Source organism: Panthera uncia (genome assembly GCF_023721935.1).
Source record: "Panthera uncia isolate 11264 chromosome B2 unlocalized genomic scaffold, Puncia_PCG_1.0 HiC_scaffold_24, whole genome shotgun sequence".
Taxonomy (NCBI): Eukaryota; Metazoa; Chordata; class Mammalia; order Carnivora; family Felidae; genus Panthera; species Panthera uncia.
Window position 1 is genome coordinate 92,657,637 of NW_026057580.1, and position 23,694 is coordinate 92,681,330.

At 44.2% G+C, this 23,694-nt stretch overlaps 2 long non-coding RNA genes across 2 annotated transcripts; both read right to left on the minus strand.

The window, feature by feature from the left end:
• Positions 1-648: 648 nt before the first annotated feature.
• LOC125938954 (uncharacterized) lies at positions 649-6,480 on the minus strand. The gene is made up of 3 exons (XR_007462870.1): positions 6,217-6,480; positions 4,048-4,117; positions 649-1,047 (listed from the first exon to the last, which is right to left on the minus strand). It is a non-coding gene; the product is annotated as an uncharacterized LOC125938954 (long non-coding RNA).
• A 10,192-nt stretch (positions 6,481-16,672) lies between these two features.
• LOC125938955 (uncharacterized) lies at positions 16,673-22,780 on the minus strand. The gene is made up of 2 exons (XR_007462871.1): positions 21,834-22,780; positions 16,673-16,758 (listed from the first exon to the last, which is right to left on the minus strand). It is a non-coding gene; the product is annotated as an uncharacterized LOC125938955 (long non-coding RNA).
• Positions 22,781-23,694: the final 914 nt, after the last annotated feature.

Here is a 23,694-nt window from a genome sequence, read left to right on the forward strand (position 1 = left end):
ACGTTGGATCCACTTTAAAATGCTCTTATGACTTAATGCTAAGAATGCCAAACACCTTTAATGATACATTGTGTCTTTTGTGAGCTGCAAGGCCACTTACCACTCTGCTTTCCCTTAGTTGGCTTTGGAATTTCCTTTCATGTGTGCTTATTTTCAAGTGTGATAACCCTATCCTAGTGCCTTTTGACTATCTCTACTTCCAAATCAACAAATATTTACTATCTCCACATGATATGCATGACCCTGAGCCAGGTGTTCTGAATGAAACAACTCATGAGACTTGCACCTTGTTCTTAAATACTGAAACCAGCAAAGGACAAAGACACAACACTTATGTGGCTGTGGCTAAACTCAGACATACCTGGGGCGGATTCCAGCTTCCCTAACTACCAGCTTCAGCAAATCATTTAAATTCTTCAAGCTCCTATTTTTCATCCACAAATAGGCATGATAATAATATCTGTCTCATAAGCTTGTTGCGAAGATTAATAAAATAATAAATGTACGGTACAGTTCCTGACACGTGGAAAGTGATTGAATACAATTTAGCCTTATTGTTTTTACTGTTTTTAATATTACTATAGGGAAGAGGGTGTTTGGACTTTTCCTTCTGAACTCCCCTCTCTCCACTGCTTTTTTTTTTTTTTTCCACTCTACTTTGGAACTGCAGGAGACTGTCCAGTTTTCTTTTAAAAGCAGAGAGAGGGGCACCTGGGTGGCTCGGTTGGTCAAGTGGCCGACTTTGGCTCAGGTCATGATCTCGCGATTCATGAGTTTAAGCCCTGCATCAGGCTCTGTGTTGACAGCTCAGAGCCTGGAGCCTGCTTTGGATTCTGGGTCTCCCCCTTTCTCTCTCTGCCCCCCCTCCCCGCAAATAAATAAAGATTTTAAAAAGGTGGCGCAGAGAGAAAGAAGCTCTGTGAGGGTTCTCTGAGCAGAACCCTGGGTGCAGATGTACATGTACCATGGGTGACAATGTTGTGCCTTGATTTAATCTGCTTCAATTCCGTTTTCATCTTCTCATTCCTGACCTTTGAGATCCATTTGCTGTAGAAAAGGACAAAGAACTCCATTACACAGCCACTGATTGCTCTCGAGGCATTCACTCAATAAATATTTATTCTGCAGTTTCTGAGTGCCAGGCACTGAGTCAGTGCTGGGGACAGAGCTGTGGATGTGGCAGCTCCAGGCTCTGACCTTATGCAACACAGCCCAGCTGACAGCAAACACCCAAGGGCAAGCAGAGCTCTGGAAGCCAGTGGAGTGGGACTCAGCCTAGGCTGCTAGACATCACCGTGACCTTCCACCAGGGACATCGGGAGTCTCCTGTGCAAGGTGACAACTCTTAATTGCCCAAACTGGAAACCCAAGGTGATACGAATAATTGAAAGCATGAAATCTAAACAAAGGATTAAGCAGTAGGATACGGAAATCTAATTATATCATTGATTTTAAATTGCAAAAAAAATGTGAGCTAAGAGACAGTTTTAGCCTCTTCCAACTTTTTCTGGCCAGGAATGTTAGTTCACAAATCACAATTTGATGATGAAGGGGTGATCGTCGATATTTCCTGTGCCATCTCCCAATGCTCAGGACAACAATTCTCAGGAAACCACCAATGGAGATTAAACTTTGAATTTGGACTCAAAATGATGTGGCATGCTTGGAGAGCACCAATTTCATCAACTGGATGGATGTTTGGAGCTGCTCCAAATTTGCTCAGTTAACAAGGTTGAGCTGGCTTCCATGAAAATGGTAGTTCTAATGGTTACAGACTCTGTAGTGATTTTATGCAAAAGTAGCATCCAGCTGCCTCGCCATCTGGCAAAGGTCTGATTGCCATCCCCTTGAGACCCAGGAAGTCATGATTCTCAAATCACAGCTGAACTTGGCTGGCGTGGGGGTAGGGGCCGAGGCCTGGCCTTAGAACTACCCTCCCACTGGAATAAGTCAGGTGTTGGGTCAGAGCCCAACCGACCTCAGATTTAGCCCCCCATCCGAGACTCATTCTAGGATGGCGAGGGCTGCCTGAAACCCCAGTTTGAAGATGTCCCAAATGGTGCATGAAGTAAACCTCCAGGATGAGCAAGGCTCAGAGTCAAGCAGGAGTCAAAAGACCTGACACATGTTGAGCACTTGTGTTTTTGCAGAGCTCTAAATTCCACTTGAATCACCTGGTAACCACTCTGCCACTGTGCTAAGTGGTTAACGGGAGGGCAGTCCTGCAAGACAGGGAGTGGGGGGAGGTGCTAGAAAAATAAGTGTCCTGGAGGGCTTAGATAAGAATTCAGAAACTGAGGTGATGATAAGAAGGCAGCACAAGTCACACGGAGGGAACAGCAGGAGCGAAGACTCAGAGGCACTGGACCTCTCTGCTGTGGGACGTCAGTCTTGGTGTGCCCACCTGGAAGATAGTGGAATAACCGGCATATACCAGGTATTAGGATCAATCCTGACCCTTGCAAGTGAGGGAAAGGAGCATCCTGATGCTTGCATGTTTCTCCTTGCCTGCTTGCAAGGCATCTCCATGCCTCTTTCCCATTGGCCTCGTACCTGTGTTTCTGCCATTAGTGTGTCCTATGAGGATGCTCTTTGGGAACAGGTGCTGGAGGCTGCCATGACTGCCCCGAACTTGGGGCAGGGAGGGGGACACAAACCGTTGCCCCCCACCATTCCTTAGTCACCATGACAGCAGGAAGGCCTGGGGTGGGAGGCCAAAGTTGCCATGCCCCTTCCCTAACCTGGCTAGAATTAGCCCTGAGATGAATTAAACATGAGCCCACCTGGTCTGGGGGCAGCAGCATTGTCAAAAAAGAAAAAAAAAAAATCAGAAACTGAGACCCAGGCAAAGGTCAAGCTACGTGAACAGGTGCCCTCGAAGACAGGTTAGCAGTCTGTGGGTCACCTCAACTTAGGGGCCATGTTAAGACAGTCAAGACAAATGAGAGCTGAGAGGCGGACAAAGAGGGACTTGGAAAATGATGTGGGAGACCAGAGGTGGGTTTGGGTTCCTGGTTCCTGGTTCCCGCTTCCAGGTCCATCTCAGAGCAAGAAAGAGAAAGCAGTTCTCTCCTTACCAGTTGCTGGACAACTGCCAGGTTACGGAGAGGGCTCAGGTTGCTAGAATTCCTTGATTCATGCTGCTGGGGTTAATAACTGTGGTCAGCAGAGAGAGCAGGAAGGGGATGGGTGGGCAGGCTTTAAAGGACAACAAGTCAAATGTTGTCATTTACTTGAAAGGGAACACTGATTCCATGTAGGGCACTTCTGAATTAAAAATAGGAAGAGGATGACCTCACGCTTTGGGGGAAAATGTACTTTCGTTTTTACCAATTAACATTATCCCTCTCTGACTGCAAATAAATGTCCCTCCTCTTCCCATCTAGGACAACCAACTGAAAGCACAGCAAATCTGCTTCACTCTCTGTAGCTTCTTGGAAAGGAAGTGAATGACTCCTGGGTCGTTTATGAAGTTCAGTTGTACATCCAGATAGGGCGGCAGGCTGCTTTGCTATCTGACCACTCAAGGGAGTGAGGTGACACCATAGAGAAGTCACAGGGATGCTCCAAGGCCCTTCCTCACTCCTCACTGCCCAGGGCGTTTGCCAGGCTGCATAATGGAAGCTGAAGAGAGGGCATCATAGCCAGACGGTATGGCCTGCGATTCTGATACCAGCTCTGCCAGCTCCTGATTTATGAGGCTTGGGGCAGTTGATCTGTTCCCTCTCAGCCTCAGTGTCTGCATCCCTTAAAGGAAGGGGTTGTATTTTGTGATGTTGAGGAATGTTAGGATCAGATGAGCTGATGAGAAATTTTGCTCCTCCCAGGTCTTCTCAGACAGAAACCGGGGAGTCATGGGAGACACCTTACTCTCCTGTTTCTCACTATTTTCATATCCTAGTTCTCTCTTGAATTCATCCCTTCCTCTTTCTTCCAGTTGCCCCTGCTTTGCACCAGGAGCTCACGCTCTCTCGCCTGGATACGCTGGGTCCCAAGTGCCCAGTTTTACCCTCCATTTATGCACCAGCCCCATTCACTCCAACCCACCGTTAAACAACTGCCAGAGAAGAGCCATTCTGTCTTTTCTTTCTGCATCATCAGCGTTAAGCGTGGTCATCTGAAAAATGTTTGAAGAATGAAGAACTAAGTAGAGCCATTGATTAGTGTAACGATTTTTACAAAATAGTATATGAATGCGAGCTATTCTTTTTCAGCTCAATAAGCATGAATATTTACCATATAGCTGGCACTGGGCTAGGTGCTGAGGATATAAAGATGAGTTGGATATAGTTCCTGACACTTAATGACCACCTAGTGAGCAGGGCAGGCTGTGTAAGAGAAATAGAACCGATAGGAGGTGTATCTACATAGAGATTTATTTTAAGGAACTGGCTCACGCAGTTGTGAGGTCTGGCAAGTCCCAAATCTGCAGAGCAGGTCAGCAGGCTGGAGACCAGGGAAGAACTGACATTGGAGCTCTAGTCTGAAAGCAGCCTGCCAGTAGAATTCCTCAATCTTTTCTTCTTAAGGTCTCGACAGATTGGACAACGCCTACACACAATGGGGAGTAAATCTGCTTTCCTCCAAGTCTACTGATGTAAAAGCTAAAATATACCTTCACAGTGACATCTAGACTGGTGTTTGGCTTAATGTCTCGGCATCAAAGCCCAGCCAAGTTGGCACATGAACAGTGCACATGGGTAGTCGCTGACAGCATAATAGATACTACTTATGTCTACAAATGGTGCTAGGTCTTTTTTCAATGAAAAATCTCTCTATGCTCTTTGATGTTTTTACTAGCGTTTGTCAGTTGTTCTTTCTGGTTATGCCGTGCATGCCACTGGGTGCTTGCTTCCAGGTGTGTCATTCAGTGCTCACGATAACTTGTGATGTAGTGTGCTGTCATCGTTTACAGACAAGAGAGGTCCAAGTAACCTATATGAGGTTCCACAGCTAATATGTAGTAGAGCTGAGATCGAGTGAAGGCCTTTCCAACCCAAGGTCAATGAGCTTTCTACTACGTCACAATACCTTTAATAAGCATTGAGCCGGGAGCCTTGGCTTTCCCCAGGGAAGCACTTATTTTGCCAGGAATTCTGTAGTATTATTAGATTTTTGTAACAGGGTCCCTCTGCATATAAGGATGTGAATCAGTTTTCCCAACTCATTTCATATTTAGCTCCACGTGTGGGAGAGGGCATGATGGGTCACAACCATACTGGATCATGCTGAGTCAATCACCCCAAGAGGAAGATTCTCAGATATCATTATTATGACTGAGCTTTCTTCACACAAACACAAAAGTCTCTTTACTCCAGGCCAGACATAGGGCACCTAGCCACAGGTCTTTCTCAATAGAGCAGATAGAATTATCCACGGTAGGGAAATTTGGTATAATTAAGTGTCTGCTCAGCGTATAAGGAATATTCTGCTTTAGGGGCACCTGGGTGGCTCAGTTGGTTAAGCGTCTGACTTCAGCTCAGGTCATGATCTCACGGTTCGTGAGTTCGAGCCCTGCATCAGGCTCTGTGCTGACAGCTTGGAGCCTGGCACCTGCTTCAGATTCTGTGTCTCCCTCTCTCTCTCTGCCCCTCCCCTGCTCACTCTCTGTCTCTCTTTCTCAAAAATAAATAAACATTTAAAAATTAAGACAAAAAGAATATTCTGCTTCAAACTTATGAAAATGGGGGTGCCTGGGTGGCTCAGTCAGTTAAGCGTCCTACTCTTGATCTCAGCTCAGGTCTTGATCTCAGTATCGTGAGTTCAAGCCCTGCATTGGGCTCCATACTGGGCAAGGAGCCTACTTAAAAAAATAACAAAGTAAATAAACAAACATACCAAAATTAAGTAGGAAACGGAATGCAGATAAAAAAATGCATTGTCTCTGGAGCTCCAACCTTCATAACAAAAAAGGACGCATGATATAGACATGGGAATTCAGTGACTATTTACTTATGGCCCAGGAAAGGCCAAACTCTGTTGACATTTCAAGGGAAACAAAATGAGTAAGACGTGGTCTTCTACTTCAAAGACACAAGGAATGGGGAAGAATGGAAGAAATAATATTTCTTGAGTGACTCTTATATGGCAGTCTTTTGTTCTAATTGAATCATTATTACCATCCCACCAAGTAGGTGGTACTGTCCCCTTTTTGGAGGAGGAAGTATGGTCTTGGCAAATGAAAGACTCGCCCAAGATCTTACAACTAATACATACAGTAAATAGTACAGCCAGGGTCTTCATCTGGATCTCTCTCTAAATCCAGCGCTCATGTGCCTTAGCCTGAATCACACTGCAAGGAGATAAAACAAATATGCAGACCATTGCCACTAGCAAAGAAACATAACATTAAGAAGTGACCAAATGCAGGTGGAAGAATCAGACGTGTTATTTGAGATGGACTTTAATACAATAGACGGTATCTTTCAGGTGGAGATGAAAAAAAGAGCATGAGCAAGATTTGGAAGAAAAACTAGAAGGTTGTGGAGGATAAGAGTTACACAAGTTTTCTCAGGGCTTTAAAATCAGGATGAGCATTTTAGAAGGGGTAACTAATATGGATTAGAACAGAGCAGATTGGAAGAAAGAGAGACCAGGTGGGAGATCCCTGCAAGTGCTCTCTAGAGAGCCAGCAAGAATGGAAAGGGTATCACAGAGGGAATCATGGGTGATGCTGAATTGATGTGATAAGGCAATGGGTTCAGGTTGCTGCAATGAAACCAAATCCAGGTGATGGATAGGTAGAGTAGGTAAGCATCATGAACTAGAGGTCTCAACGGAGATGAAAGGAAAAGCAGAGGGAGAGAGGAAGGAATGGACTTTGAGAAAAAAGTAGGGATTTCAGAATTTGCCATCCTGGAAGTGAAGCATATCTGAGTTGTGGCCAAGTGTAAGACGTGGCCTTGCTGGGGTGTGGCTGAGATAGAATGAAAACAGTGCTTGTCTGACTGGAAGATTATGAATGTGGAAGTCACCGTGAAGGCTGGCAATGAATCATATGGAAAGGAAGTCAGTACTCTAGAGGCTGAGAGCTTTGAAGAAAGTGAGAAAAAGTTCTCAGAATTGGAGGCAACTGGGACCCAGATGCAGAGAGAAACAGAAAAGTTAAAGGTTTACCAGGAGTCAGGAAAAAAAAATTGTCTAAAAAATGGATAGTGCATTATCTGTCAATCATATGAAATATTTCCTTAAGAAAAAAAAAATGCTCTCACTCCCAACTTAAAATTAGGAAAAAGATTTAAAAATAGGCATTCCCGTAAAGAATTATATTTTTTGTATTTGCTGTCAAGGAATGTCAGAAGAGGCAACTAATGCTGTCAGATCAAACTGAAGTGTCTTACTGTCATCTTTCCTTGCCTGTCCCGTGACCCACCCAGTCACCCTAAACCCAGTGAGAAAGAGAGTGATGGAAACTGAGCAAATTCTCTCCCAAGTTTGTTGAATCAGTCACTTGCCATCACTGAAATGAGCTTGCATGTTCAAGGACGCCCTACCCGCCCGTATCACTTGTGATGTCAGGTTGAATGGGCAGAGTGTTGGTCCCTGTGCTGTGCAAGAAGACACACAGCCTCAGTGAATAACTTCTAATCTGCATGAGGTATAAAAGGAAAGTCTGCCCAACAGGGTACCACGAGCTGCATTCCAGCCCCATGACACGGCATCAGGTTCCACGACTTGGTCAGCAATTGTGCTCCAGTTGTTGCCTCCATCAACTACAGGGTTTTGCAAGCCTGGAAGTTCCACCCACCCGGAGCACATTGCTGAAGCTTATCTGGCATTTGTTCGTGAAGAGCTCATTGCACTGTCACACATTCTCTGGTTTAGACTTGATTCAATTGTCACATAACCCGGGGGGGGGGGGGGAATGAAGCGCTCTGAACACCAGTCTTTGTGTCATTTTAAGTTTTCTATTGTTAGTGCTTTGCCTGCTAGGGAGTTCCAGAAAGTCTGCTTGACGATTATGGGGTGGGGCAGGGCCAAGACGTGAGTGGTAAAGCTGTCGGTTATAGACTGAGGAAAACAGTCCTGGTTGCTGGCAACTGGCCAGATTTGCCTGCTTTGTGCTGACATCAGAGTCTTAGTTGGAAGTAACCTTAGAGGTCAGTGAGTCCAACTGCTTGTTCAAAGCAGCGTAGTTAGAATATGGACTCTCAGGATCAAGGAACTGGTTGTTTCCATGGAACAGCTTAATGGCTGTGTTACCAACCTGAAATCTAAATATTGGCCAATATTTACGGAGTGCCTACTGTATGGCAGGCAGGCACTGTGCTGCTTCTTTATTTATTATTATTATTTTAATTTCTAAATGTTAATTTTTAAATGTTTATTTATTTTTGAGAGAGAGTGAGCATGAGTGGGGGAGGGGCAGAGAGAGGAGGACACAGATTCTGAAGCAGGCTCCAGGCCCTGATCTGTCAGCACAGAGACGGATGCGGGGCTCGAACCCATGAGCCGTGAGATCATGACCTGAGCCGAAGTCAGACGCTTAACCAACTGAGCCACCCAGGCGCCCCATGTGCTGCTTCTTTAAATGCATTCTCTTGAATAGCCCTCTCGGCAAGCCTGCAAGGTAACTGCTCCCATTCTGATTTTCCAGACGGGAAACAGGATTTGAACACACATGAGTAGAACAGAGCCTGTGTCCCTACCGCTTATATTCCATGCTGGCTCCCAAGGCCCCTATGTGCTCTTTTAGGGCACAACATTCATTTTGAATTATCTGAACTTTTACCCCTCGGCCTTGTGTAACTCAAAAATTCTGCCAGCTGCTGTCTGGGGTGACATAAATCTATAGCTTCTTTCACAATAATATTAGTAATACCAACAAAATAGTTTTTTAAGTAATTTGCAAGCATGTTAGTTTCATTTCTTTTCACACAAGTCTTAGAAAATGGATACAACAGGGGCACGTGGGTGGCTCAGTGGGTTAAGTGTCGACTTCGGCTCAGGTCATGATCTCACGATTAGTGGGTTCGAGCCCATATTGGGCTCTGTGCTGCCAGCTGAGAGCCTGGAGCCTGCTTCGGATTCTGTGTCTCCCTCTCTCTCTGCCCCTCCCCAGCTCAGGCTCTGTTTGTCTGTCTGTCTCTCTCTCAAAAACAAACAAACAAAATGGATACAACAGGTAGCCTATAGTCAAGGTTACTCATAAGGAGTCAAAACAGATCATTAAATTCCCTAAGCCACAGCTGAGAAAATGAGGAGTCCAGGAGCCAGACTCTGGCCTTCTAATGTTGAGGCTAGTGGTTCAGAGAGTGTTTTGCCTGGATAGGGAGCATGGGCACCATCTGGGAACTTGTTTAAATGCAAATTCTCAGGGCTCATCACAGGCCTGATAGATCAGAGACTGTGGGGGTGGGTCCAGCAATCTGTGTTTGAACAAGCCCTCCAGGAAACTGGGGTGCACATTCGAGCTTGGTCCTAGACCCGTGCTTCTTCCATTGCCCAGCATGGTGGCCAGGGCACCACCCCTCATTCTGAGTTCTGCAATGACTACAAAGAGGAAACGGTGGTCTAGCAGAATCTTTTGTACCTGAAGTGAATTTCCTCAGGATTTTCTTAATATTATGCTTGAGTGTCTCGGTGTCAGAAAAACAGGTCTCAGGCCCTAAAGATGACATCAATCAAAGGCCACCGAATTTAATTTTTTTCTACACGACCTCAAGGATGGCAATCCTACGAAAGAGAGATTGTGGGTTTTTTTTTTCTACTACTTACAAAATGACTTTTTCTTGAAAATTTTTTTTAAGTTTATTTATTTGAGAGAGAGAGCATGAGCAAGAGTGGGGGGGAGAGAGAGAGAGAGAGAGAGAGAGAGAGAGAGAGAGAGAGAGAGAATCCCAAGCAGACTCCACACTGTCAATGAAGAGCCCAACTTGGGGCCTGATCTTACAAACTGTGAGATCATGACCAGAGCTGAAATCAAGAGTCAGATGCTTAACCCACTGAGCCACCCAGGCGCCCCCAAAATGAATTTATCTTACCTCCACAATATTGCGTTTGTGAAATACAACCACATCATAATCACAAATGGCTCTTAGAGCATTTGGGTTTTGATAGGATTTTGCCTATAATCATTAAATAAAGGAAATATTTTTCCAATGGACTGTTTATTACACCAAACAATATTCATCAAAATGTTAGATCCAGGATAGTCATTTGATGACTAGTGGAGTATATGGGGCCCAGGAAAGTGGACAATTTGGACAGAAAGTTGAGAACTGACAACTGACCAAGCAAATGACCACCAGTAGAAATATCACTTATTCAAAATCAATATTCACTGGAACGAATGCACTGCATAGAGCACAAGAGCATGGCTTTTGATGGCAAATGAAGCTGGGGTCCAGCCATAGCTTTGCCGCGTACTCTTTATAGCACGTAGGGCACATTACCTTCCTGCCCTCAACCTCACTCTATGCATCTGAAAAATGGGGATCATAGTCCCACACAGTGATATCCTGAATATTAAATGAGCTTAAACATAAAAAGCACTTAAAATCCACTGACTAAAACAGAGTGAATACTCAAAAACTATTATCAATTAACTTTATGCAGTAAGTATGTATATGTTCCAGGCATGTACTAGATCAGATGCCAGAGCTGTAACAATGACTGTCACATGATCCTTGCTTGCTGATCCTTAAGTCTGATCCTCTCACTTTATTCTGGAAAAGTCGGTTTTTGGTTTGTTTTTAATGTAGCATTCGGAACATATCCAGAATTTACCACATAAATTCTGGCTGGCTTGGCCCCTGGTATAGCTTTTTCCATAAGTACAATATTTTAACAAATCTAAGAAGCCGTCATTGAAAGATGCATCATTTTGGGTCTGATTCCAAAAAGCACTGCCAATCATAGCTGGAAGATGCCATCGATTGGCAAAAATTCCCTAATTTCAATTCAAAAGGTGAAAAAAAAATCTGTTTTAGAACTAATGCAATATGGTATTTTCATTTCCCCATCCACAAAGAAACCTTCTGCCTGGACTATGTGTGTATATGTGTTAACACGATGGAGGGGGAAGCGGCTCATGAGAAAGACATTTCACAATAGACCAGAACTGGCTTTAAGGGAAATGTACCAAGCCAGAAAATAAGTAAAATATTGGTGTGATAGATCCTGTACTCAGAGAACAGTCAGCTCCCCCCCCGGCTGTGTGCCCCATGATAAGGACTGCAGCCAGTCAGTCAGTCAAACATACATTTATTTGGTCCCTACTATTTGCCTTTCACTATTAGGCAAGATACCATCTATTCTCTGTAGGGGTTCACATTCTAGTGTGATAGACATGAAAACAAGGTAGATCAATGGTTTCAGTAGAGTGAGATATGCACAAAGTCTAGAAATAGTGCAAGGAAAGTGATTCCTTGGGGGTGAGGGTGGGACAGTAGCGAGTTTGTATGAAAGAAGGATTTCTGAGAAGGCTGTGTTTGAGCACGCATTTGAAAGATAGCCTAGAGCTGAAGGAGTAGTGACAGTAATGGAACTCGCAAGAAGGTGTGAGTGTCATTATGCCTCTCCTAACAGTATGCCCTTCCTCAGCAGGACAGGACCAACCTAGGGAAGAGCAGTACAAGTTTCCTTCCGCCCAATACGGTGACTTTGCAAGCCCGCGCAAAGTACCTCACTATTAAACACATCCACAAAGACGACAAAACTAAAACAAAAACTTGCACAGGCTGGGTACTTTTTTTTTTCCACGCTTGCCTTTTTCAAGAGCAGCATTAGGACTGCATCTGAAGGAAAAGTGGAGATACTCCTTTTCTTTCTAATTCTCCATATTTTTCTCCACCAGAGAAATAAAGGAGAAGAATACATTGTGTTACAAGACGAAGAAACCAAACTCGTCATGAAGTTGGTAGAAGATACAAGTAAGTCTGAGAGGTAGAGGCGCAGGTGTGATTTTTCTCAAGCAGGGGGCTGGCTATGCATTCAGGGATGGTCTGTGTTAGCCGAGAGTGTGTACAGAATTGATTCTGCTTTTCTCTGGACACTGACTCAACGTCTCCTTTCTGTCTCCAATGAGCACTGACGGTGCAGTAAAGATTTTATTATTCGGAGGGAACTCTGGCCAACCTTGACACTTCCACAGGAATTCATTTCCTTGACCCTGCCAGCTTGTCACTGCCAACACAGCGTCCCTCCTCACATGGCGGTATAGATTGGCCCACGGTTGAGAGCTGCTCCTCCCTGGTTTCAATTTAATAGCTGTCATTCGTCAAATCGCCTTCTTCCTCCATCTGCCACCTACACCTCATCTACACTCTGATAACACACCAGATAACACCAGTTTGATCACAGTTTCGTGTACCAGGGCAACCGTATTGCCGATGACTCATCTCTGGACTTTCTGGGATTTCAGGGCCAATGTGTCCACAAAGAATATATGCATAACCCAGGCTCTCTCTGAAATAAAATCCTGGATCGGTTGCACAATTCCCTGGAAACGAATTGTGGCTAATCAGAGATAGGAAAGAACATAAGATGATGGTTTCAATCAAGGAGACCTTACCCCATAGAAATATCTTTGCATGGCGATCATGAATGCACCACCAAAAAGGTGGTTTCCTCTGTGTAGGGCGTTCTCAAGGCATCTTACCCTATTCTGAGATGATAGGTATTTTGGAAGGATCCAAAGCTATGAAAGAGGAGAAACATAGGGGCACCTGGGTGGCTCAGTCAGTTAAGTGTCCGAATCTCGGTTTCGGCCCAGGTCATAATCTCATGGTTTCATGAGTTTGAGCCCCCATATCAGGCTCCATGCTGACAGTGGGGAGCCTGCTTGGGATTCTGCCTTTTTCTCTCCCTGCCTCTCCCCCACTTGCGCTGTCTCTGTCTCTCTCAAAAATAAATAAACTTAAAAAAAAAAAAAAAAAAAAGAAGAGAAACACAGAGGAGGGAAGTTTGGTTTGTCTTTATCAGAAACTGTTTTAATTTAAACCAGAGAAAAGCCAGCCCTTACCACCTTCCTCATTATTAAACCCACTTAGAAAGTTGCAAAATCTCATTTTTTAACACACTTTTGCTGAACCAAAGAATGTAGCATGTGATGCATCGATGGGATTTAATGCTCAAGTCAGACCATAAAGAATTATTTTATATACATAATTAATATACTTTTGTAAAGCAAAAAGAATTCTATTTTCATCAGGAGCTTTTCTTTAAGCTGGTGCCAAAATTCTTCTGTGTCTGATGTAAGGTCACCCCATTTCACAACTGGGAGCGCTGGGGAAATAATTGGAGCCAGAAAGGATAGGGCAACCATTGGTTTCCAATTTGTGTGTAATACATAAGTAAGTCACCTCTGTCTCGTTTGTGCTTCCTCTGGCTCCACAGAAGTGGTGGTAGGAAGAAAATTACCGTGGAAGGAGTCAAATATGAGGGATGACTCTTCCCCTTCCATCCCTTCCCTACTTATGCTCTGTGACGTGCATATCACTTTTCCCATCAGGCAGCTTCTACGACTCCAGGACTGTGGGAGTAACCCCCTCCTATCAGCCCTAACAAAATGTCATTCAGCAAACTGTAAGGGGAATATCATCATGATGTGAAGTTTCAAGTAGAAAGTATTTTTGTTTTGTTTTTGAGAAAAATGCAGATATTGTGTTAAGAATTAAAAGAGTCCAGGGGTGCCTGGGTGGCTCAGTTGGTTAAGCGTCTGACTTCAGCTCAAGTCATGGTCTCACCATTCGTGGGCTCCAGCCCCTCACTGGGCTCTCTGCTGTCAGCAAAGCCCCTACTTCAGATCCTGTGTCTCCCTCTCTCTTTCTGCCCCTCGCCTGCTCTTTCTCAAAAGTAGGTAAACATTAAAAAAAACAAACAAACATGTTTTTGGGTACCTGGGTAGCTTAGTCGGTTAAGCATCCGACTTTTGGTTTCAGCTCAGGTCATGATCTCACCGTTAGTGGGATCAGGCCCTACATCGGGCTCTGCACTGACAGCACAGAGACTGCTTGAGATCCTCTCTCTGCCTCTCTCCCCATTCCGTCTCAAAAAAAAACTTAAAAAAAGGTTAAAAATTAATTAAACGGTTCATACATTTTGAGATTTCGTTAACATATTCTTTATTAAAATATTAATATTTTCAAATGAATCATTGAACATATACCATATTACATTGAAATATTTAAATTATATTCACGGAAAAGAGTATGTATGGATCTTTTTTTTTCCCCATAAAGAGCACTCTGAATAATTGTGTCTTTTTCAAAACGACCTAAAAGTATAAAATTGTAACCTTTTAGAGATTGGAAAGATCATAGACATCACTTAGCCTATTCTGTTTGTTTTCTATACAAAAATTGATCTATAATTTAAATGCCTCATTCAAAAACAACCAACCAGACAGTGGTAGAGGGGCACGTTGAGGAATCATTCTATCACATCATGACATTCCTGGATCAACCACATGGATACGCGATCCTGAGTCACAACAATTTTACAATATATTTGGAATAATAGAGTCTAGGGATCTGATCCCACATAAATACAATTTGCTAACATTTTCACGGACATTCTAAAGCAGCAGGATCCCAACTAGCAATTATTTCTTCATTTTGTACTTTTTAAAGTGTCTAGTCTCCCTCATTACTAACTCTGGCATTACCCCTTATTATCTAAACAAATACCTAAGCTTGACTCACAGTAATGTTTCTTTCCAGCATCTGTTTTCATGCTTCCTCTGGCCATCACTCAGTTACCACAACACCTTCCAAATGCAGTACTTTGATGAGTACAGAGAAGCTTGAGCACCAAGAAGAATACTTTTCTGTCCAATTAGGAGCAAAAATTTTGGGGGTGCCTGGGTGGCTCAGGTCTGACTTCAGCTCAGGTCATGATCTCACGGTTCTTGAGTTCAAGCCCCGTGTCAGACTCTGTGCTGACAGTTCAGAGCCTGGAACCTGCTTCAGATTCTGTGGCTCCCTCTCTCTCTCTTCCTCTGCTCACACTCTCTCTCTCTCAAAAATCAATAAATTTTTTAAAATACTTTAAAAAGAAGCAAAATTTTTGATGAATTCCCTTCCAGAGTAACAAATTCAATTATTTACCCATTGATTCATTTAAGAATTCTTTCTGGGACACATCTCAACCCTCAGGTGCTGGATTACCTGCTGTGGAGAATCAGAGCTAAATAAGACATTGTCCTTGGACTTGTGGGGCCCATAGTCTGGTGAGGCCAAGATGTATACACTAGGCACTGTGGATACAGGGCAGAGAAAGCAATAAACAGATATTAGCCAGGTGCTCTGGGGAGTAGAGGAGAAGGAGCCATATCTGGGAATCATAAGGAAAAGCTTTGTCTAAATATGCAAAATCCAATAAGTGAGGACATCAGGTCCTGGAACTCTTCCAGGAACAATTTCATCCCCTACAATGGAGAAGACACAGCTGAGAACGAGCATCTGGGCATTCTGACCAGAAGAATATCAACCATCATTGCCACATCCCCAAACAGAATAGAGAGGTGGGTCTCAAGATCCCTGGAGTAGGGATAGAAGGTCAGAATTAGAGAGAATGCTCTAGAGAGAATCTACCAGAGGACCAACCCAGACATCTGTAAGCCACTTGAGCAATAGTCACTAGACAGCTTTGAAAATACATTCTCAGCTGCTCACGCAGGCAGGCAGACCAACCTAGACTGACTCTGAGAGACACATCAGGCACAGGCGCTTTCTAACATTCTAGATACATTTTGGTCAGAGGAGTAAACTGTCACTTTACACAGCTGAGGTTGAGGCATAGCAACCAGCATTTTCTCTTTACTGGAGCTCTTGCAGCACCCAAGCCAGTGTGCTCTCCCAGATCTGCACATGCCTGGGAGATGCCCGAATGGTTATATTGACTAACTCTCAGACCCCTCAGACCTTGTTGGGTGCCTCTCAGGGCTAACACTAGGGTGAGGACAGCGAGGCACATAAGAGGCAAAATACAAGGAGATGCTCACTGCCAAGAACCCACCCTGCACTTGCACCATCTGAGAGAGTGCTACCTGAGACCCACCTCTCCCCAAAGAGTGGCATCCAAATTCTAACAGGTGGAGGAAATTCTATGACAGGTAGATACTTGACATCTACTGTGGGACAATGAGTAGTCTGGTCAATTTCCCAAGGATCTATGATTAAAATTTCCCATTGACCAAGAACCAAAGGCTATAGTATTCCTAATGCCTGGTCCAAACATGGATTTTCTGATTTATTTTTTTTAAAAGAAAGATTTAATTCATCCCCTAACTAGCCACCTTCCACAAGCCCCTTTCCCTCTCCCCAACTGAAAATGCATTTCACAGCCCCTGCTTGCTCTGTTCATTGAAAACAGAGATTCAAAATATATGCCCTCTGAGAAAAGATTTCCATGTAAGGATAGTTTTCTAATTCTGTTGTGGCTTAAGCCTTGGTTGTAACGCCTGAGTCCTGCTAAGGAGAACCAGCTCTCATGTTCAAACACAATTTTAGGATTAGTGTGCACCTATCCCAATGCCCTCTGGCTCATTCTCCGGAATGAGGCTTGAAATTGGCAATCATTTTTATAAACAGAGTGATAACCGCAAAATAGTCAACAAATGAAATATATGGTTTAACAACTACATAATCCAGAGAGAAAACATAAACATTATTATTTTCATAATACGTCTGATTTTTTCTTTGTGATCCAATTTGCTTTAACTTCATTAAAGGTGAGTGTGATCATAAATTTGTATCCATGTTTGTCTTTTCATTAAACTCTTTTTCTTCTATCTTCATTCCCACTAAAAAAGTCCTGTTTGGGAAAGAGGAACAAAATAATGGGAAAAATTGTTTACAAGGCAAGAAAGATGCGTTTCCTTTATATAGTAGTGCTACTTCAAAAGAAATGGGCAGACTTTCCTCAAAGGACAAAAGAGAGAGAGAGAAATAAGTATGTTGTATTTCACAGAATCATGCATTTTTAGATACAAGATGAATTACACCTGAGACAGAGTACATTCTTTCCTTAACACGTAAGTCATAGCTTCTCACGGAACCTTTTTTTCAACACAGCTGAGGATGAGCCCTGTGACAAGAAGTCCCTTCTTTGCTCCCAAGCGAAGTCCATTTGCCACCATTTGCAATATCTCCTTTCACTGAATCCCCACAAAAATTTTGTGAGGTGGGGTAGATATTTTAATCCTATTTTGCAGATGAGAACACCGAGACTCCAAGGGTTAAGGAAACTGGTTCCAGGGCCCAATTTTTGTTAGTAGTAGCGCTGGGCTTTGAACCAGGGGGTGTTCTGAATGCAGGTCCACACTTGTCTTCATACAAACGAGGCTGCTTAATCCGGATGATGACTGCGTTTATTATGATGATTATGCTCAATGGTGATAAACCAAAATTATGTGTAGCCAACACGTTATTTCTGCGTGGTTGCAAGAGCAACCTCATCCTAGAAGCATTTACCACTTTGAAAAGACGGCTTTGTGAAGATACCGATGTTGTGGCCAATTCTGTAAGGCTCACGATCAGCAGGAGAGAAAACTGGGGTGTGGGCAGACGTGGTTGTGCTGGCAATTCTGTCTGCTTCCAGTTCTATCTCTTATCCTTCTCACCTATTCTGTGCCCTGGGAGGCTGACCTCTATGAACTGCATGAAGGCTGACCCTTCCTCCCGCTCTGGGAATTGGTTCAGCCACAGAAGTCTCTGGCAGGGGGCAGTGGGTGGCAGGCGATTGTACTTTGTATTTTTCCTCCCAGCTGCCCACTGGCCTGAGGGTTGGCAGAGACTGTATTCCTGCTCAGAGGACTACAGTTTGCCTTCTTCGGCTTCAGCTCTCTTTCTGTCTCTCTCCTCTCCCTCCTCCTTCCTCTCTCTTCCTCTCTTCCTCCTCTGTTCTCCCTTTCTCTCTCTCCATCCTTCCCTCCCGTCCTACCCCCCTTTTCTCTCACTCTTTCCAAGAAATCCCTCAACCCCCTTGAATTCACTGGTTGACAGTGGTTGCTCAGCCTGGGGTTCCCTTAGAGAAGAGCCTGAAATGAAGGCTGTGTACCTGTGTGTTTGCTTGGGCATGTATCTCAGGGGGCAGTTGTGAGAGGTGGGGCGAGTGAAGGTGAAGGAAGTAAACCCCAACACAAGGATGAATTCTTGAATTGGCCACCGCTGTCGTCAGTTGGTGCTCAATCCCTCAGAATCTTCTGAGGAATCTTATGGAATGTATCCCGGAGCAGTCAGCTAGGGAAGAAATAGGGAAGTGGGCATCAACTGGCTTCCACTCCCCCCTCCTCAAGGGTGGCACCCTGGCACTAACTCCCCATCTCCAGGCAGGGCATACCTGAGTGCCAGGCAGCCCAGCCACTGCATCAGAGAAACCCCAGCACGGGATAAGAGAGGCATCGCAGAGCAGGTCGGCGGCAGAGAAGCTGGTAGAAGCCCGCATGGAACCCTTCTCTGTGGTAGTGGGAGGAAGGAGGAGGGCAAGAGGGCTAGTGGAAATGGCGTCCTGCTTGTGCTAGCTCTGGAGCTCTTCGTCACCCTCTTGTTTTGTTTGTTTGTTTTTACTTAACCCCACCGCTGACTGTAAATGGTTCCTTCTTTAAAATCTCCACTGCCCCATATGGTACATGTGCTTCCTGTTATAACCCTGTCCTGCTTCACTGGTATTCTGTGTCCTTTCAAGCCTTCCTTCAGAGACGCCTTCCTCTCCTTTCCTCTCTGTTCTCTCACAGACAGTAACTCCTAATGGTTTTATGCTCCCCTCTTGTAAGGGCTGGAACGTTTATATTCTTTTTGGAATCTCAGAGTGTCACCCTATTTCGAAATAGGTTTTTTTGCAGATATAGATCATTGTTAAGATGAGATCATTATGGAGTAGGACAGGGCTTTAATCCAATATCGCTGTTGTCCTTGTAAGAAGAGAGGAAATGACACAGACACAGAGATGCAGGAGAAACAGCCTTGGAATATGAAGGCAGAGAGATACGCCTATAAGCCAAGGGAAACCAAAGATTTCCAGCCATCCACCAGCAGATAGGAGAGAGGCATGGAACAGATTCTCTCTCCGAACGCCCAGAAGGAACCCACCCTGCCGACACCTGATCTCACATTTCTAGCCTCCTCCAGAACTGTGAGAGAATAAATTTCTGTAGGTTAGGTCACCCAGTTGTGGTCATTTGTTATGACAGCCTTGGGGAACCAGTACACACCTTGATCAACGCTCTCCTTCCAAGTCCCACGGAGCTCTACAAAGTTTCATGTTCCATTTTCCCTCGGCCCATCAAAACATACCTGTCATGGGTTTATCCTTCAAGGCCATAGCCTTTACCCACTGAGAGTACGTGGGTAGACTGAGCATCTAGCTTCACAATTAGCTAACATGATGCCCAGGAGCACAGCCTATCTCTTCCAGTTAGACTCTACTCTCTGCTTAAGGAAGCACTTTAAGAACACTTAATGGCCAATGAGAGGAGAGAGATATAAGCCACTCCTTGAACCATACCCTGCAGGGCACCAGTCACCCATGTTCTGGCAGCTTGAGTTGAGAGGCTCAACTAGTGTGGAGACATCCTCAAATCCAAATACCTGCCCCCCCCCCCCATTAGTTACCCCAACAGGAGCCACACAGACTACAGGTACACAGTCCACTGCAGAGTAAATGTGTGGATCAGCCAGGTTGGGAAATAGACACCACGGTGTTTGTCTCCTGTAAGCACCCCTTTATACACACTTGCTGCTCATTTCCACACCTGTCCTCCTTCTGTGCCTTCCCTGGAACTCTGCTCCACCATATGATTAACCCTACCAGAAGAAGAAAAGGTCCAGGGTAAGAATATGCCACAGGCTTCCCTTGGGTTTGTTTCTTAGATGTCGTTCTTTAGAGGAAACATCAGGCTAAAATGAAGCTTTGCTTGCCACAGGTTTTGTTTTGTTGTCTTGTTAGTGTTTGCATATGGCGGAGAGTGGAGACGTAGCCCCGTACCTCTCTGCTGCTCCACTCTGTCTCCACAAGCGTGGATTTGAGAGATGAGCTCACTCACTCCTGTTAACTGGGGACCTGGAGGAAGGTATGAGCCTACTAGAGTGTTGGTCTTCTCACCCTTGGGCTGGGGAGAATGCCTCATCACAGTGTGGTATGAGGACCAACCAAAGACATGTAGCTATGGTTTTACAGAGTGGCAGGTGCACAGCAAGCCCAGGGGACCCTTCTCACCACTCTTCCTCCTTTCAGTCCTGTTGGAAGTATCACTTTCCCTGGTTACTTTGGTTCTATTCATTTATGCTTATTTAATTTTTTTGTGTCTTATCCCCCCAACTTCATTATAAATTCAAGGCCAAACATTACATAGATCATTGTAAAAAAAAAACATTAATAATAGCATTTATGAGGCATCCTTATGTCAGATGCCATGCTAAGCACTTCCCTTACCCAGTCCTGACAATGACCACGGTAGGATATGAACCTCACTTTGCAAATCTGAAGTAAGGCTTACGTCAGATCACTAGTAAGTAGTGACACTGAAATGTACAACAAAGTCTGTCTTAATTGTAGAATCTGCTCCCTTAAACAGTGCTTCTGCCCCACTGTCAGACCTTTAGGAGGGACTCCATAGCGATACTAAAAATTGTAAGCAGAACTTGATCTATGAGACACCATACAAGACATAAATGTGCATGTTAGTGGCAGAACTCACTTGAAAAAGACTTGTGTTAAAATCAAATAAAATTTATTTCATGATTATTCAAAAAATATATTGTCTCCAGTTAGGCTTTTCCCCACTCTGCCACCAAATTACTAAATTCAGTGGTGACTTCTCAGTCAGTACTCTTGTTTCTTGATTTCTCTGCAGCACTAGATGCAATTGATTAGACCTTTCCTTGAAACACTGCCTTCACTTGGCTTCTAGAACACCATGTCTCTTGAGTTTCTTCCTATCTCACAAAATGGTTCCTTCACTGGCTCCTCCTTTCTATCTGTTAAGGCTGGAGTGCCCCTGGACTCAACCCTTGCCCTCTTCTCTACTCACCCACTGGATGATCTCATCCATTATCACAGTTTTAAATACCATACACTCAGTTCTGCTATGACACAACGTAGCATTCCTAAAAATCACCGTGCCCTGCAAAATCCCACAGTGACAACCACGGGGCTTAAATGACAGATGTGACTGGAGCACAAAACTCACACACGTCATTGGTGCATTTACAAAAGGGAGAGCCTGCTAAAAACAGTAGCACAGTTTCACACGCGTTAAATGGATAAGACACGCATGAATACTACAATAAACACGGTACTTTACCTTGACAAAGACGAACTTTGCTTGTGAAAGGGGTTGTAGCTTGGGAGTTAGTGTCATGTTATAGAAAGAAAGTTTTCTGAAATCAGTCAGGTAAGGTGTAATGACAGACACGAATGAGGACGGATCCTGATACACAGTGAACTGATGTGGCTCAGGTAGGTGTCTGAGGTACGTGCCTGTAGTTTGAGTTTTCTTACGCAGTTCGATTCTGCCAGTGCAGTTTTATGCACTCTTTTAGTGTTTCTCCCAGAATAAATTGTACATAATCAAATGTGAAATCCCCGTTATGTTTAAATTGTTCCCTACTGTATCAACCTATACTAGGTCTGCAAAGACACTATATATAAATACGGTCACATTCATAAGTCTTGGGGGTTAGGGCTTCAATGTATATTTTTGAGGAGTACAATTCAACCCATAACTCAGAGTTTGCGCCCAAATTTCTGGAAGCCTCGTGTAATGTCACACCAGGATCTTTTCTTTTTAATTTTTATTGACAGTTTCCCATAGTAAAAACTATATTTTACATCATGCCCCAGCACACGCAAGCACACACACACCTGAAACTCAAGTTCACAGAACTTACTTTGTGTGATATAATCTGATATCTTCTACTTTATCAGAGAGAAAAGTTGCTATGCATGACCCACTAATTGATTTTATGACACACTTGTGAGTGTGACCTATATTTTGAAAAAACACCATTCTAGAATGAGAACAAAAGGTCCTGTTCTATGATTAGATTATGTTCTAAAGGATCCTTCTTAAGTCTATTTATTTGTAAGTAGAAAACATGTGATCACTGTTGATTGCTTGGCATGGGACACTGATAAGCTTGTGTTCTATGATAAATCTCTCTTCTCCATAATTCTTCTATTTTTTTTGAAAGGTTTATTTATTTTTTGAATGAGAGAGAGAGAACAAGTGGGGAAGGGGTAGAGAGAGAAGGGGACAGAGGATCTGAAGCAGGCTCTGTGCTGACAGCAGTCGGATGCAAGGCTCGAACCCATGAACTGTGAGATCATGATCTGAGCTGAAGTCAGACCTGAGCCAAAGTCAGACGCTTAACGGACTGAGCCACACAGGTACCCCTCTTCGCTATTTTAAGATTCATTCCATTTGCATATGTAGATTCCACACACCCCTCCTACTTTCAGTTTGTTATATTTTCTCACATTTCGGCCACTTTGCAATCTTAAAACTCTCCTTGCCACTGCTCTATCACATAGCAGACTGAATGAGGTTAACATGCTTACTGGTGCCTCAGAGCAAACCATGAAGACAGGATAGGCAGGAAGCTAAGGCTTAAAGGCAGAGACAAACTGACCACTTGGCTTTCACCACCTGTTCTTGTCACGCAGTTTGGAAAGGGAGGTGCTTCACTACTTTCAGCCTCTGCTAGTTTTTTTTCTTTCTTTTAATGTTTATTTTTGAGAGAGAGAGAGAGAGAGAGAGAGCAAGGGGCAGAGAGCAAGGGAGACAGAGTGTCCCAAGCAGGCTCCACGCTGGCAGCGCAGAGCTCCATGCAGGGCTCAAACTCACAAGTGGTGAGACGGTGACCTGAGCCGAAATCAGGAGTCGGATGCTTAACCGACTGAGCCGCCCAGGCGCCCCCAGCCTCTGCTAGTCTTCATGGTCTTCCCGGGGTTTTGCCCTCACTCCTCATCAGCCCCTTTGCCTGGTGGGCTGTCTTTAAGGAGCTCGAAGATTGGTGGTGGGTGTCTGGTGCCATCTCCTGCCCCCAGCACCTGCTGCCCACTGGCCCCAGTAGTTGCATTTCACCAGCCAAGGCCCTGAGGCCACTCTGTTGCAATGGGGGGAACTCCCCCGTCTCACTCCAGCCCATAACTCACTGGATAATCCTGAAGAAATCCATCTCTATGCTCCCGGTGGCTCCGATATTTTGTGGGAGACCAAAGGTCTATTGTGTTAACTTTCCAAAAGAATACTGTAGACCAGGAAGCTTAAATAAGATGCTCCTGTCACACCATAAATTAGTTGTAAAGTTAGAACCCAAACTTACATTCCTGATTTTCCTGGGTGTTTTCCCATGAGCCATAAAAGGTCTTCATCTTTTCACAATATTGCCAAGGGCAGGCCCTGTTTCATCTTCAAATGAACCAGGATAAGTAAAACCTGTTCAGGAAATTCTATTGTTCTCTGAAGACAACCAAGTTTTACATTTGTTGTAAGTATCTACCAAGTTGGGATCTGATCTTTTTTTCTCATAATTCTCCTGGCCTTTCTCCCTAGCAACCCCCCAACACCCCACCCCCATCACCATTCCTCACATTCCAAGTGAGGAATCTGAGCTTCGATCTCTCCTGAAGGAGCCAAAAGAATAACTTTCCTTCAAAGACCAAAATCTTTGCTTTGCATACTTTAAGTCTCTGAAAGTAGTCTGTGTAAGAATTGGTTTGTCCACTCAATGTGATTTGCTTTTTTTC